A 12,255-nucleotide genomic window follows, 5' to 3' on the forward strand; every position below is an offset into this window, starting at 1 on the left:
CTTCTGAGGAACCTCCCTACTGGTTCCCATAGTGGTTGCACCAATCTACACTCCCACCAACACTGGAGAAGTGTCCCATTTTGCCCTGCAGCCTCGCCAACATTTGTTATCAGTTGATTTCTTGATCGCAGCCATTCTTGCTGAAGTGAGATGAAATCTAATGCTGTTTTGATTTGCACTTCTCGAATGACCAGTGGTGGTGAACATTTCTTCATGTATTTATTTGCCATTTGTATATCTTCGTCTGTGAAACGTGTGTTCATCTCCAATGCTCATTTTTGGAGCAGGTCTTTGAATTTGGGGGCCTGTTTTTTTAATTCTTTATATGTTTTTGATATAAGTCCTTTGTCTGAGGGGTTGCTGGTTAAAACTTTTTTCCCTTTCTGTGGGTTTTCTTTTGACTCTGTTGGTGATTTCTTTTGAAGTACACAAACTTCTTAATAGTATGAGGTCCCAGTTGTTGATTTTTTGAAGTGTTTCCCATGTGGTTTGCATTTTATTCATGAACTCTGTCTACACCTATGTCTCAAGACTTCTACCTAACTTGTCTTCCAGTAGATTTAGTGTTTCTGTTTCAAAATTTGTATCTTTGATCAATTTTGATTTTAGTATAGTGCATGGTGATAGGCATGGTTTCAGTCTAGTTTCAGTCTTTGGCATGTGGAGAGCCAGTTTTCCCAACACCATTTATTAAAGAGGCTATCCTTCTTCCAGTGAATATGTTTAGACTCTTTGTCAAATATTAGGTGGCTGAATGTCTTTGTAGTTGTGTTTGCATCTTCTAATCTGTTCCATTGATCCTCAGGTGTATTTCTTTGCCAGTACCATGCTGATTTTATCACAGTAGCTTTGTAGTATAGCTTCAAGTCAGGAATTAAGATACTTCATGTCTTGCCCATAATTGCCTTTGATATTCTAGGTTTCTTCTGCTTCCAAATGGATTTTAGGAGTGTTTTCTGTAGATTTTTAAGGTATGTTAATGGTATTTTGATTGGATTGCATTAAATCTGTATAACAGTTTTGGGAGTATGGCTATTTTCATAATTTTGGTTGTTCCTAGCCAAGAGCAAGGAATATCTTTCCATTTTCTAATATCCTCTTCAATCTCCTTTATTAGAGTCATATAATTTTCAGCACATAGGTCTTTTAATATTCTTGGTTAGGTTGATTCCTAAGTATCTCATTTTTTAGATGCTATTGTGAAAGACGATATTTCCATAATTTCTCTCAGTGAGTTTTTTGTCTGTGGACAATTGTACTTTGTATACAGCTACACTGCTGAATTTGTTTATTACCTATAGTAGTCATTTAATGCAGTTTTCTAGGTCTTCTATAAGGAGTATCATGTCGTCTGCATATAGTGATAATTTAACTTCTTCCTTTCCTATCTTTATTCCCTTTATTTTTCTCTCTTGTCTGATTGCTCTGGCTAATATTTCCATAAATATATTGAATAAAAGTGGTGATAATGGACACCATTGTGTTGTTCTTGATTGTAGAGTGAAAGCCTTCAGTTTTTGTCCAATATTTAGTATAATTCTGGCTGTTTTTCATAGATGGCCTTTATGAGATTGAGGTACATAATGTATATTCTGAGTTTCTGAAGAGTTTTTATCATGAACAAGTATTGGACTGTATCAAAAGCTTTTTTTTTACATCTATTGAGATGACCATTTTGGGTTTTTTTTTCTTTGCTCTTTTGATGTGGTGTATTACATTTATTGATTTGCCTATGTTTATCCATTCCTGCATTCCTGGAATGAACCTCACTTAGTCGTGGTGTTTGATCTTTTTGATGATTTGTTGCATTCTATTTGCCAGTGTTTTATTGAGAATCTTTGCATCAATGTTCATTAGTTCCTTTTTGGTTGAATCTTTCTCTGGTTTTGGTATTAGAGTAATACCTGCTCCCAAGAATGATTTAGGGAGGATTGCTTCCCTTTCAATTTCATTGAAGAGTTTAAGAAGTATTGGCATAAAATTGGCTCTAAATTGTAGAATTCAACTGTGAATCCATGAGGACCTAGGCTTTTCTTTGTTGCTAAGTTTTAGACACATTTTCAATTTCCATAGCTCATATTGCGGTGTTCAACATTTCTATATCTTCTTGGTTGAGCTTTAGTAGTTCATACATTTCTAGAAATCTGTCCATTTCCTCTGTGTTTTCCATTCTATGTGATAGAGGTTTGCAAAGTAGGTATTCATGGTCTTTTGATTTTCCATGGAATCTGTGATAATATCCTTCTTTTCAGTCCTTATTGTGTGAATTTGAGTATTTTCTTTTTTTTCTTGATAAGGTTAGCCAGAGATTTATCAATTTTGTTTATTCTCTCAAAATCCAGGTTTTTGATTCATTAATTCTTTATATTTTTTTAGTTTCAGTTGCATTAATTGCTGTTCTGATCTTTACAATTATCTCTATTCTATGAGTTTTGAATTTAACTTGCTCTTCTTTTTCTAGAAGCTTGAGATGTAGCATTAGATTGTTTATTTGTGCTCATTCTGTTTTCTTGATATGACAATTTATTGCTGTATATTTTCTTCTTATGACCACTTTCATTACATCCCACAGATTATGCTATTTTGTTTCCATAATTTTCATTGAGTTGTAAGTATTGTTTTATTTCTTCTTTAATTTCATCCGTAACCCCCTGTTGTTCAGAAGGTTATTATTTAACTTCCACATTCTTATACAGGTTTTGCAATTTCTTTTGCCATTAATTTCCAATTTCAGTGCATTATGGTCAAATAATATGCATGGGATAATTTCAATCCCTTTGCATTTACTTAAGAAGGCTTTGTGGGTATATGGTCTATTTTGGAGAATGTTCTCAGCACAGCTGAGAAGAATGTATATTCTGATGTGGTTGGGTGGAATACTCTGTAAACATAACTAAGTACATTTGCTCACAAGCGTGATTTAGTTCTATTACTTCTTTGCTGACTTTGTGTCTATTTGATCTATCTCTTTGTGACAATGGGGTATTAAGGGTCCTGTTATAATCATGTTGTTGTGTCATGGTTTATGTCTGTGGCCCCCAGGCCTCATGAATTTGCATTGTGCATTTGTGATTGGTTCATTGTCTAGTGCTTGGATTGATGATGTCAGTGCCATACCCACATAGGGTGGAGCCAGTATGTGATGTAATGGAAGGAAGAAGGTGTGTCTTGCTCTTTGCTGGTTCCTGCTTGCTGTTTGCAGCCACCATGAACTGGGGTCCAGCCATGCCAGCCTGCCTTGGAGCCAACTGATCACGGATTGAAACCTCCAAAAACTGTAAGAAATAAATGTTTCCTTTCCCAACTTTGGACTTCAGGTATTTTGTCTCAGCGACGAGTAAAAAGTAACTAAGACAGAATTTGGTACCGAGGAGTGGGGTCATTTGCTGTGACTATACCTGACCATGTTTCTCGAGAGGCTCTGGAAATGGCTTGTGAGCGGAGTTTGGAAAGGTTTGAACATGTCGCCTGGATGCATAGAGCTGGAGCAGCTTAGGCTGTTCTGTAGAGGAGATTCTGGTCAGAGCTCCGGAGACCAGAAAGTTGATGAAAAGCCTTGTGGTAAAGACCAGGCTTGGGAGGTTTCTGCTGGGAAGAAGGACTTCATTGGTTGTTGGACTCCCCATGATTTGTGTTATGGCTTGGCAGAAAGTTTGTCTGCATTCTGTTTATGCCCAGAGACTTTGCTTGAGACTGAGACAAAGGGCAATTGACTGATTAATCTTGAAAAAGAAATTAAAAAGCAATCAAACATTGAGGCTGTGGTATGGCTATTGTTGGGGGCTTTAAGCCAGCTTTATGTTGCAAATCAAGAGCAAAGAGCCCAGCAGAATAATTTGCAATACTGTGAGTTTGACCAGAAGGAAAATGCCAGGAAGGTTTTGGATTGAAAAGACAGAGTTGTGGGGGTGTCAGTGTGGAGGAGACTGAGTATTCTACCTTGTAAATACTGTTATTTGTATATACTGTAAATGATGACATCGGTGGGCACTAACTGAGCCCGGGCAAACTGGGAACAATCTCAAAACCAAAATCAGACACAGCACAAGCAGCGACCACAGGCCACTGTGGAACAAATTTGACTTGCACAGATGATATAGGACCATAATGATGCTGACTTTGAGGAGAAGGTGAAACAATTGATTGATATCACAGGCAAGAACCAGGATGAGTGTGTGATTGCTTTGCATGACTGCAATGGAGATGTCAACACAGCAATCAATGTTCTTCTGGAAGGAAACCCAGACACACATTCTTGGGAGATAGTCGGGAAGAAGAAAGGAGTCTCAGGACAGAAGGATGGTGGCCAGGTGGAATCCAATGAGGAAGGCAAAGAAAATTGAGACCGGGACAGAGACTATAGTCCATGACGTGGTGGACAACCAAGACGGGGGAGAGGTGCCAGCTGTTGACGAGAGTTTTGGGGTCAGGAAAATGGATTGGATGGCACCAAGAGTGGAGGGCCTTCTGGAAGAGGCACAGAAAGAGGAAGAAGAGGTCGTGGCCGAGGCAGAGGAGGCTTTGGTAGGCGAGGAGGAAGGTTTTCTGCTCAAGGAATGGGAACTTTTAACCCAGCTGATTATGCAGAGCCTGCCAATACTGATGATAACTATGGCAGTAGTAGTGGCAATACATGGAACAATACTGGCAACTTTGAACCAGATGATGATGGGACAAGTGCATGGAGGGCTGCAACGGAGGAGTGGGGAACTGAAGATTGGAATGAAGATCTTTCTGAGAGCAAGATCTTTACTGCCTCTAATGTATCTTCAGTGCCTCTGCCTGCGGAGAATGTGACAATCACTGCTGGTCAGAGAATTGACCTTGCTGTTCTGCTGGGGAAGACACCATCTTCAATGGAGAATGACTCATCTAATCGGGACCCATCTCAGGCTCCTTCCATGGCTCAGCCTCTGGTATTCAGTAACTTGAAGCAGAGTGCCATATCACAGCCTGCTTCAGGGAACACGTTTTCCCATCATAGTATGGTGAGCATGTTAGGGAAGGGATTTGGTGATGTTGTTGAGGCTAAAGGTGGCTGTACCACAGGCTCCCAGTTCTTGGAGCAGTTCAAGACTGCTCAGGCCCTGGCTCATTTGGCAGCTCAGCATTCTCAGTCTGGAAGCACCACCACCTCCTCGTGGGACATGGGCTCGACGACACAGTCCCCATCACTGGTGCAGTAGGATTTGAAGAACCCAAATGATTCAGTGCACAGCCATTTTACACAGCGCCCGGCTTTCAACCATGATGGAGATGTTTCTTCAGGAGAAGCCTCCTGCGGTGGCTACCTCCACAGCTGCACCTCCACCTCCTTCTTCACCTCTACCAAGCAAATCCACCTCAGTGCCACAGATGTCTCCTGGGTCTTCAGACAACCAGTCCTCCAGCCCTCAGCCGGCTCAGCAGAAACTGAAACAGCAAAAGAAAAAAACCTCTTTGACTTCTAAGATTCCTGTTCTGGCTGTGAAGATGCCTGGCTCAGCAAATATTTCAGGGCTAAATCTCCAGTTTGGGGCATTGCAGTTTGGGTCAGAGCCTGTTCTTTCTGATTATGAGTCCACCCCCACCACGAGCGCCTCTTCAAGCCAGGCTCCAAATAGCCTGTATACCAGCACAGCCAGTGAATCTTCATCTACAATTTCATCTAAGCAGAGTCAGGAGTCTGGTTATCAGAGCGGCCCAATACAGTTGACAACCTATACCTCCCAAAACAATGCTCAGGGCCCTCTATATGAACAGAGATTGACACAGACTCAGCGGTACCCCAACTCCATCTCTTCATCACCCCAAAAGGATCTGACTCAGGCAAAGAATGGCTTCTGTTCTGTGCAAGCCACGCAGTTACAGACTACGCAATCTTTTGAAGGTGCTACGGGCTCTGCAGTGAAATCTGACTCACCTTCCATGTCTAGTATCCCCACTCTCAATGAAACGGTATCTGCAGCTTCCTTACTGACAACCACCAATCAACACTCATCCTCCTTGAGTGGCTTGAGCCACAGTGAGGAGATTCCAAATACTAACACGACACAACACAGCAGCACGTTATCTACACAGCAGAATACCCTTTTGTCATCAACCTCTTCTGGGCGTACTTCAATATCCACTCTCTTGCATAGAAGTGTGGAGAGTGAAGCGAATCTCCATTCTTCCTCTAGCACTTTCTCTACCATGTCCAGCAGTCTCTGCACCTCCCCCAGTGGTCAGTGTCTCTTCCAGTCTCAATAGTGGCAGTAGCCTGGGCCTCAGCCTAGGTAGCAACTCTACCATCACAGCCTCAACTCGAAGCTCAGTTGCTACGACTTCAGGAAAAGCTCCTCCCAACCTCCCTCGTGGGGTCCCACCATTGTTGCCTAATCCGTATATTATGGCTCCAGGGCTGTTACATGCCTATCTGCCACAAGTGTATGGTTATGGTGACTTGCAAATGCTTCAGACAAGTTTTCCATTGGATTACTACAGTATCCCGTTTCCCACACCCACCACTCCACTGACTGGGAGGGATGGTAGCCTGGCCAGCAACCCTTATTCTGGTGACCTCACAAAGTTTGGCCGTGGGGATGCCTCCTCCCCAGCTCTGGCCACAACCTTGGCCCAACCCCAACAGAACCAGACACAGACTCACCACACCATGCAGCAGACATTCCTGAACCCGGTGCTGCCTCCTGGCTACAGTTATACCAGCCTACCATACTACACAGGGGTTCCGGGGCTCCCCAGCACCTTCCAGTATGGGCCTGCTGTGTTCCCTGTGGCTCCTACCTCTTCCAAGCAGCATGGTGTGAATGTCAGTGTGAATGCATCGGCGACCCCTTTCCAACAGCCGAGTGGATATAGTTCTCATGGATACAACACTGGAAGAAAATATCCACCCCCTTACAAGCATTTCTGGACAGCTGAGAGCTAATTTGGCCCAGGCTGGGGGCTATGTTTTGTGTGTGTGTATAAATTTGCACTGAAGTCTTGTTTCAGAAACCAGACCACTGAGGAGAGCCTGCTGAGCTGAGGCCATGCCTGTGTGGCTTGGGGAAATGAGTTGGTGGATACCTTCTGGGCTTGCCCTTCCCCATTTCCCTCTCCCCCATGTGTCAGACCCTGTCTTATCCATTTCGAGTTCAAGCGGTACAGCACCTCCGAAGCATCAATGCACACACCTGCTGTTGATTTTGATTTCTGGAAGGCATGTAGTTTCAACTTGTAACAAAAATATTTGTAGTCTTCAATAAACTGTGGTATTTCTTTAGCTTAAAAAAAAACAAAAGAAAAGACAGAGTTGAGATTTTGATTACTGAATAGAAACAGAGAGATAAGAAAGATGGCACCGGGGCATCCCAGGAAGTGGGTCCCCACCCTTTGTAGCCTCACTGCAAAGGTAAAAGAATTTTCTCAGAAGTGAAAGCTGCAGAGCACCAGGTTTCAGAATGGCGACAGAGGCCACATGAGGTTCCAGAATGGTGGCAACATAGAGAAGTTTTTCCTCACAATCAGGTAAACAGAGCCCTGCGATCCAAGCAACTGACCCCTACAGCCAAGAGAGAGAAAAGCCTGGCTACTGCTTCAGCTGGCAGCAGACCTTGGCGGCATCCACAAGGTGCTGATTTTAGGTGCAAGGAAAATGCATGAATTCTGAGGGTAAGACGGCTTCCACCTCGATTGCAAAGGCCTTGGGAGGCCAAGCAGTGTGCCTCTGAGTGGGCAATTTGTGAAGATGTAAGGGTGAAGCCAAAGGTGCAGTGGAGACCCCAGAAGTTTGGAAAAGCCAGGAAGGTGGATGATCCAAGGAAAGCTCCAAAAAGCGAGCAGAGAGGATTTAAGAGAAAATCTGAGGGAGCTGAAATCCCTAGAAGTGCCATGGGGGTGGAGTCACCCAAGCCTTTTGGAGCTTGCAACCAGATTACTTCAAATGCTGAGCATGGAACTCTGGGATCTAATGTTCGTCCTGCTGGATGTTGGACTTGGTTTGTTTCCAATGCTTTATATTTCCCTGTTTATAACTTTTGGAATGGTAATGTTTATCTTGTGCCATTGCATTTCAGAAATGTTTAATCTTATTTCATTTGTACAGGGGGTTACATTTAAGAGTTTACCATAGATCTTGGAGGAGACTTGGGACTTGGACTTTTCAGCAATGCTGAAACTTAGGACTTTGGCAACTTTTGGAGGCGGACTAAATGTCTTTTGTATAAAGGCTGTACATGAGTGCTGGGGGCCAGGGGTGGAGTGTCATGGTTTATGTCTGTGTCCCCCAGGCCTCATGAGTTTGCACTGTGCATTTGTGATTGGTTCATTGTCTAGTGCTTGGATTGATGATGTCGGTGCTATACCCACATAGGGGTAGAGCCAGTATGTGATGTAATGGAAGGAAGAAGGTGTGTCTTGCTCTTTGCTGGTTTCTGCTTGCTGTTTGCAGCTGCCATGAACTGGGGCCTAGCCATGCCAGCCTGCTTTGGAGCCAACTGAGTACGGATTGAAACCTCCGAAAACTGTAAGAAATAACCCTTTTCTTTCCCAACTTTGGCTTCAGGTATTTTGTCTCAGTGACAAGTAAAAAGTAAGTAAGACATTGTGTTTTTAGTTTTTGCTGTCCATTAGTATTTGTCTTATATAGTTGGATCCTCCTGTAATTGGTGCATATGTATTTATAATTGTTAGTTCTTCTTCTTGAATATTTCCACTAACAAGTATGTAGTGACCGTCTTTATCTCTTTTAATCATTTTAGGTTTGAAGTTCACATTGCATGAAAATGGAATAATTATCCCTGCTTTTTTCTAGGTTCCTGTTGCATGAAATACTGTTTTCTATCCTTGACTTTTGATCTATGAGTTTCCTTTTGAGTCAGATGTGTTTCTTGTATACAGCATATTGTGGGATCCTGTTTCTTGATCCATTTTGTCAACCTGTTTCTTTTGATAGGTGAATTGGGGCTATTTACATTTATGGATATAACTGATATGTACTGGCTCAACTTTGCCATGTTATGTTCCAGTTGTTTGTTTTCTGTTTTCCCCCTTGTTTAATTGCTTGTCCTACCTGATGGTTTCTTTCTGTTGTTGTTCTGGAAATTGTGGTCATTTTTATCTCTGTCTAATGTGCCTTTTAATACTCTTTCTAGGGTTGGTTTTGTGGACTTCAGTTTCTTCAGTTGGTCTTTGTCATGGAAGCATCTTGTTTCTCCATTTAATTTGAATGAAAATGTTGCTAGGAACTTCAATCTGGGTCAGAAGTTATTTTCTTTCAGGGCTTGAAATACCTCACTCTAAGCTCTTAACTTGAAGGTTTGTGCCAAAAAAGTGCCATGATTCTAATGGGTTTTACTTGATAGGTGAATTTTGTGTTTTCTCTAACAGCTTGCTGTATGTCTGGGATCTTAATTATTATATGTCTGGGTGTGGACTTATGTTGGTTGTGACTTTGATATTCTATATGCCTCACTTATCTGCATATCATATTTTTCCCCAAAATTTTGGGAAATTTTCTGCTATTACTTCTGTGAATAATTTACTGATGTCATTTGCCTTGATTCCCGCATCTTCACTGTTGCCTATTAGTCTTATATTGTTCTCTGGCATCATATTGAAGCTGCTGTATTGTCATTTCATGCTGCTTTGTTATTTTTAAAAGTTCTATCCTATCATAATCACTTATTGCAATCCTGTTTTCAAAGTTTGAAATTCTATCCTCAGCTTCATTTAAATGATTTTGTCAGCTTTCAATAGAATTTTTTGTTTCTTGGATGCCTCTTTGAGTTTGTTTCATGAATTCTGCTTGTTGTCTATATTGTTCGTTCAAGGTTTTAATCAATTTCCCATGCTCCTGTATTTTTTTAATCTATTTCTTCTCTAACTACGTTTAGCAACTCCTTTACTAAGGTTGTTATTTCTGTTTTTACATTGTAGATTACTTCTAATTTGATTTCCTCTATAGTGTCATGAATTTGTCTTTTTATTTCACTTGCTATCTTTTCAGAGATTTCCAGTGTGTGACTTCTAAAGTCCTCTATTTCAATGTCTCCTTTACTTGTTTCTGATGAACTAGATGTTTGAGATTGGATTTTGCTTTTTCATTTTGTCATTTTCAACTTTCTGGCTAATATTTGGTCTTTCAACCCCACTAGTCTCACTTATCAGTAGTGTGTATCTTAGGGTCCTACTGTGTGATTGATATTTGTCCAACTGCTGGGTGCCACAATGAAGAGGTGTGCCAGTCACTTGAATTTCTCCTGCAGTGCTTGTTGGGTGAGTCCTACAGTCTTCCTAGGCTTACAAGCCTAGAAGTATTGATGTAAATTAGCCCTTAGTTTCTGTTGTTATTATATCTTCAGGCTGTTCCAGGTCACCAGATCTCCTTGTTTAGTGTTTGTCTCAGCTGGGACCCTACTGTGACTCTGGATGTGTCATAGGCCCTTTTAATTTTCTCCAGGTTGGGATAGGCCTTATTCGCACTCTCCTCAACCTAGCTGATGCTCTCTGTGTGGAGAAAGGACTCACTCACACTCTTGCCAAGGTTGCCAAGGGCTTACTTCTGGAAGGGGCTTGGCTATTGTTCCTGTTTACCCTCTTAAGGTAGCAAATTTCATTCTTATTTTAGGGCAAACTCACCAAACACATGAAAGCCTGCTGAGGTCTTCTGTTTGGATGAGGGATTACTGAGTCTTTCTTCAACACAGCATGGTTAATCCACTGTAGTCCAAGGTTCTGGGGCGAGGAGTGGGAGCCAATGATCAATAGCAATATTATTTCCAGGAGGAGGGTTTCTCTGAGGGGAGTGGTGGGATGGTCGGTATGTGGAAGAGGCTGGCTCGGCCTGACCCTGCATACTGCTAGAGATCCTGCGTCCCTTGGCAGATGGTAGGAGGTGGGGGCACAGAAGGAGCAGGCTCGGGGACCCAGACTTGCATGTTGCTGCTGGTCCTCTGTCCTCCAGTGGATGGCGGGAAGGCAGGGGCATGGAAGGGGAAGGTTCAGGGCGCCTGGCCTTACATGCTGCTGCTGGTCCTGCGTCCAGCAGCAGATGGTGGGATGGCAGGGTCATGGAATGGGCAGGCTTGGGGCTCCTGGAATTGAGCACCGCTGCTGGTCCTGTGTCTTGTGGTGGATGACAGGATGTCTGGGGGCTGTTTTAATGACTAACCAATTTTATTTATCTCTTTATCAAGTTCCAGGAACTTTGGGCTTGATTATTTATTCAATTCAAAATTGTATCTCTCATAATTGCTTTTGGACCTACATATCATATTATTAAGAAAAAAAAGTATTTACCTTCCAAATTCTCACTGGAATAGCCTTAGCAAAAATGAAAGTGAAAGTGAGATTTATAAGAAAATGGAACAGAACAATTGCCTTTACCTTGAAATGGAAAGCAAGATGACTGACAGAGACACAACAAAGATATAAAGAATGAGGAATAAAATAACTTCTGACTATCTCTGTGTCCTCAAAAAAGAAAAAAAATGTAATATCTATATTAGAGGTTTCTGTCATGTATGAATGAGATCAAATGTGGAAGGACTTGACAAAAAGCCATGTAAAAACTTTAAATCTGTGTAGTTACCTAGAAAAGAAAAGAAATTTCTTGGAAAAAAATAAAGTCAGGTGATTCATCTAATGTATCCATTTTCTTCTTCTAAGTAGTGTCCTTTAAAGGCTGTGTGATTGTTTTAGACATATTGTCATTGATAAAACCTTTCAGTAGCTACAGATGTTCCTTGATTTATAGTGTAGTTATATCCTGGTAAACCTATCATAAATTCAAAATATTGTAAGTAAAAATAAACTCAGCAACAGCACACCATAGAGTATTTGTTGTTTTCCTTCATGTTCACTGATTTCCTGGTCAACATTTGAGAGAGAATGGGACCACTTATATCTAGCCTTGAAAAAGATCCAAATTCAATATTTGAAGTATGGCCAGTTTCCATTGAATGTCTATCATTTTCACACCATTGTAAAGTTGAAAAATTGTAAGACAAACCATAGGTAAGTCTGGGAACATCTGTTCTAGTGTGGACTTACCTTCTAAACACAGTAGCCTAGAATGTCCTTTCTTTTTGCTTGGGGAGTGGTATAAGGGATGAAATCCAGGGTCTCACTTATGATAGGCAAGTGTTCTGCTACTGAGTTATATCCCTAAATCTTAAAATACCTTGAATTTAAAGAGGACTTAGACGTTTTGTTTTGAGATTGTTATGGATTTGCATGCTGTTGCTGGAAATAATACAGGAATCCTATACCATTTTATTAATAATACCATCA

At 41.5% G+C, this 12,255-nt stretch overlaps 1 pseudogene; it reads left to right on the forward strand.

Annotated features, from left to right (window-relative positions):
* Positions 1–3,971: 3,971 nt before the first annotated feature.
* On the forward strand, positions 3,972–7,269 carry LOC100731285 (ubiquitin-associated protein 2-like; annotated as a pseudogene).
* Positions 7,270–12,255: the final 4,986 nt, after the last annotated feature.

This window comes from Cavia porcellus, unplaced genomic scaffold (genome assembly GCF_034190915.1).
Source record: "Cavia porcellus strain 051 isolate PalLab524CR breed Dunkin Hartley unplaced genomic scaffold, mCavPor4.1 scaffold_3, whole genome shotgun sequence".
NCBI lineage: Eukaryota > Metazoa > Chordata > Mammalia > Rodentia > Caviidae > Cavia > Cavia porcellus.